This window comes from Engraulis encrasicolus, chromosome 18 (genome assembly GCF_034702125.1).
Source record: "Engraulis encrasicolus isolate BLACKSEA-1 chromosome 18, IST_EnEncr_1.0, whole genome shotgun sequence".
Classification (NCBI taxonomy): domain Eukaryota; kingdom Metazoa; phylum Chordata; class Actinopteri; order Clupeiformes; family Engraulidae; genus Engraulis; species Engraulis encrasicolus.
The window spans coordinates 49125327-49130326 of NC_085874.1; the positions used below are offsets into that span (position 1 = coordinate 49125327).

General features: G+C 41.0%; 1 protein-coding gene across 1 annotated transcript in view; it reads left to right on the forward strand.

The window, feature by feature from the left end:
- Positions 1-5000, forward strand: part of lama2 (laminin, alpha 2) — a 441866-nt gene that overhangs the window by 382836 nt on the left and 54030 nt on the right. The gene's annotated exons all lie outside the window — the stretch shown is intronic.

Genomic DNA, 5000 nt, shown 5'->3' on the forward strand with positions numbered 1-5000 from the left:
AATCAGTAACACACTCATTGTATTGTAGGTTTTTGTTTATCATGTTTCCAATATGTGTATGTTTCCACATTTGTAACGGTGTCTTTTTATATGTGTGTGTGTGTGTGTTTTGTTACCCCCCCTCCTCCCTTCACCCCTTCTCTATGTGTTTGTCCTCCTGTCTGTTTTGACCATGTGCAGCAATAAGTAGGTATACTCTTTTGGGTTTGGTAGACTTCTATAAGTATGTATGCTCCTTTTCATAAGTGTACACAGTGTTGCCAGATTTGTCTGACCAAATACCGCCCAAAAGCTTCTCAAAAACCGTCAAAATGCGCTAAACTTCGCCCAAAATCAACAAATTACATTGACTTCTATGGGCCCAAAACGGCTGAAAAAAAAACGCCAAATGGCCAATTTTTCCCGTTTTTACATGCAGACGCTCATCCCAAGTAGCCCAATTGGGCAGGCACCCGCCCAATCTGGCAACACTGAGTGGACATACTCTTTTGCCATAGGAGTCTATGGAGTATATACTGTATACTCTGAAACACTTAACTTGACGTCGGCATCATACGTAGAACATGACAGTGGTCATAACAGTGTCATAGCGCATGTCATGGACATGTCACAAACATTATGTTGATGTCATAAACATTTCATGACTGTTTCCATTAAGTGACATTAGTTTATGGTAAAGAAGACAGACCAGACAATGTCACCTTTGCATGACCATCAAACATTTATGCATTGACGTACTGTTTATGACTCCTCCATGGCGGTGTTATGACACTGTCATGTATGAGACCGGCATCAAGTAAGGTGCTACCGTACACTCTTAAGTCAGGCTGAAACTACACGACTACACTAGAAGAGAATCACAGCTGTCAATTTTTTTCCATGCTCACAGCCACCAAGAGACATTGCCTGACGTTCTATTTCCAGTCGCAAATATCAAACAGTGTTTGATTTCTACGATTTGTGATCGGTGACTCTTTGAGCTGCCAAAACTCCATCTTAAAACGTCGGCCACGACGAGGAAATCATGCCCTACCATCACTTGCAATGGTCCTGGTGGATGGGTAAAGGGCCGTACACACACGTCGCTGCTAGTTACTCGCTCAGCGAATTAAGTCAACAGAATGTCGATGTGTTCCAGCGAGACTCGCAGGCGAGTACTGTACAAGCAATGCGATGTGGGCGGATCCCGAGTTGAAAATATTTTATCTTTGAGCGAGGCGAGGAAGCGAGTCACCAATTGGAACGCAGAGTTCGGTACTTCTTGCCTGTTCATTGGCAGTTAAAGCCGCGGGAACGTACAGCGAACGTTCCATGAAAGAGTGGCGAGTAGGCGAGCAAGCGAAAAGCTAGCTTTGTGTGTGTATGCTGCTTAACGTTCCACCGATTGTCGTAAAGGGGGTTTTCAGACGAGAATCGGACCGCTAGTCGTGTAGTTTGAGCCTAGCTTTATTGTCGGTAACACTTTACTTGACGCCGGCGTCATACGTATGACATAACGGTGCCATATCATCGTCATAATGCAGTCATGAATGTGTCATAAACATTATGTCAATGTCATAAACATTGTATGACTTTGTCTTTAAATTCGGTAATAACAGACAGGCCTAACAATGTCATCTTTTCATGGTCATGAAACGTTTATGACATTGGCATTATGTTTATGACTCGTTCATGACACTGTTATGACACTGTTATGTCATACGTATGACGCCGGCGTCATGTAAAGTGGTACCTTATTGTCCTCTGGTTTTGCTGGTAGCCTCTGCTGCTTTGCCACATTGACAGGAACTGTTTCCTCTTGCAGCTGAAGCTGACGCATGAGAGATCTTAGCAGCTCTGCATGTCATCCTTCGCTCTCTTTCTGTCTTTCTTTTTTTCTTTCTTTCTTTCTTTCTTTCTTTCTTTCTTTCTTTCTGTCTTCCTGTCTTTCTTTCTTTCTTCCTATCTTTCTTTCTTTCTTTCTTCCTATCATTTTTTCTTTCTTTCTTTCTTTCTTTCTTTCTTTCTTGCTGTCTTTCTTTCTTTCTTTCTTTCTTTCTTTCTTTTTTTCTTTCTTTATTTCTTTCTTTATTTTTGTAGTTCTCCTCTCTTCAACTCCATGTTCTTGTTTGCCCTTTTTCTGTCTAGTCTTTTTTGATCTGCCATTCATTCATACTCAATCTCAAACTCATCTTTCTCCCTTTCTATGAATCCCTTGTTCATTCTTTCTTTCTCCTTCTCTCTCTCTCTCTCTCTCTCTCTCTCTCTCTCTCTCTCTCTCTCTCTCTCTCTCTCTCTCTCTCTCTCCTGTCTTTGTCTCCGCTTGCCTTAACCTTCTCCACATTTCTATGGAAACAGGATTAGGAGCATAGCAGTGGCTGAAGGCTTCACTTATGCTTCACTAAGCGCCTTATCCTAATGTGCGCTTTCAAATCAAACATGATGAAATGAGAAATGTAAAGAAAAAAAGATTATGCTCCTTGTGAATGCATCAACTCTTTTTTTTTTTTACCTGCCGCACTGTCCTTCTGTCATGTTCTTAATGCACCTTTGTCCTTGAATACAGCCCTCTATGAGTTAGTAAGACATGGCTATGGATGGATATGTTGTATCATTGTGCTACCTGGTGCATTTTGCAGTGCTGCTTCAGCACCTAGATACTAGAAATAACTCCCAAAGTGTTAATTCCTACATTCTAACTGCACGAAGGCACCAATGTCGTCGAGAGATAGATGACAATGGCTACTTTTACATGAGACATTTCATTCAGAATTAATTCACTTTAATTCTGAGTAAAGCTTAATTCCGCTTTGCAAACGACATGTAAACACTTCACAATTCGGAATTAAATGAAGTAACAATGTAAACTCAATGAGAGATGACAATGGCACCAGAAGCTGTGTCCTGGCGACAAAAGAGACTAAAGTAGTTTTGGGCTAAGAGTCCATTTGAGCGACACAAGCGACAGTTTGTAGCTGAACTTCAGTAACTTTTACGGTAATGACCTATGATGCGGTTTTGGCAACAGCTGTAGCAACCAAGTGGAATGTTGGAATGTTTGCATTCTACTTTTAAAGAGACACTGTGCAGGAAATGGTCAAAAAAGGTACTGCAACTATGCTGTTCATTGAAACTGGGCTGCCTATTGCCAAATTTGATCTTTACATGAAAGTTTACTTAGGAATAAACTAATATTTTCTAGTATGGTCCAAGTACAGTCATTTTTGCAGCTAAAAATGGCTATTTCTGGAAATTCAAAATGGCGGACCATGGAGAAGATCCCCCTTTTCATGTATGAAAAGTATTTTTTCCAGTCATAATGAATACTTAGAATTTGATGGTGGTGGTAAGTATTCATGAAAAAGGTAACATTAGTGAATGGGCAGCATGAATTCTGGAAATAAACAACTAAAAATCGCGCACAGTGTACCTTTAAAGTGGAAATGAAGCAGTGACCTAATATAGGGGTCTATAACATCAGTAAGATAAGCCAGCAAATATATATATTTTTTGAAGTCTGAAATTTAAGCCGTTAATAAAAAAATAAAGCACAAACACGTAACGTTTCTGTTAACGTTTCCAGCCAACAGCGGGTGACGTCACGCGAATGGTAGTCTCCTATTCTGATAGTAGTGAATTAAACATTTGGGACTTGCGTGGCTGATTATGAGCTTATTTGCTTAACCCAAATGAAGCAAGAATACGTGTTTGGGTGGGACAGAACAAATATGAGGCATGAAGGCAGACAAGACATCCCATCACATGAACCACAGGTAAACAAGCAGCTTTTTTTTTGCTAAGGTGACAAGTCGCTAACACATTTTGGTATGAGCCAACATGATCACTATTCATAATCGTGCGATGTCGTGCAATGTTGCAGTTCCCTACCTTCATCTTCCGATGATTTCGCCAACATTTTCCAAGCACCTGAATTAGGCTACTTTGACATCTCCGTGCCCACGTTTATCTGTGTTATCCAGTCAACAATAATCCAAGGCAACAACGCTATTCCAGCCAGTTTGAGGATGCATCCGCGACTTCAATAACATAATAATTTACTACAATAGATGCAGCTACTTTAAGCATGCCATAACTTAATGTAGGCCATGATAGTTTAACGTGTCATTTCCCGTGGCATCAACTTCAAATCCCCAAAGCTCCTCCAACTCCGAGAGCGAGACGAGAGAGGGGATGGGATAGCCACACACACAGGCTGCGTCCCTTCCCTTCACAAAGCTTTCCAAACGTCCGCCAATTTTGCAAGTTATTTTCTATTACTGAATTGAACCACATATCCAACTTAAAGACATGGGCTTTCAGATTAGCGTCCAACAATGCAGGAAAAAGACGTTATTGGTGACGGTCTGTCACTACAAACCTATGAGATCGAGCAGCCCCAGTCCTGACTCCTGTCCTATGGTGGATGCAATGGGTGGATGGCTGCAGCTATCCCACCATGCTCGTAGCAAAGGCTTTTTGACACAAAGTGATAATGACACTTGGCATTTCTCTTTCATCTGATACTAGGTATATAACATAGAAAACCCACGGACAATGTAAAATGAACCCCTCGTCCTTCTTCAATTTTACTGCCACGATTAGAGTCAGTTAGCGCTGTAGTTAGCACACGCTAACGTTAAGTGAATGGAAGGCTACATTAGCCACCAAGTTCTACCATTCGCGTTACGTAGGCGGCGAACATGGCTGCGCCCTTGTGGCGAAACTCGGTAATAACATGTCATTTTTCAGCAAAACTACTTAAAAGTGCAGTTCAATGAACATCCATTCGTTTATGAAAATAAATAAGCTGACAAAAAATGATAATAGTTGTCAGTGCTTCATTTCCACTTTAACGGTGCTATTCTGTTGTTTTCATGTCATTCTTGCTCTGAAATAGTCAGATGACGCTTTGTAGCTGTCGTGTTTTTTAGTGTGTGTGTTCGTGCAGTAAGTGCTGTATTAGCAAAATGCATAGTGTACCATTTCATCTCCATGACCTGCTCTTCATCATCTCTTACCTT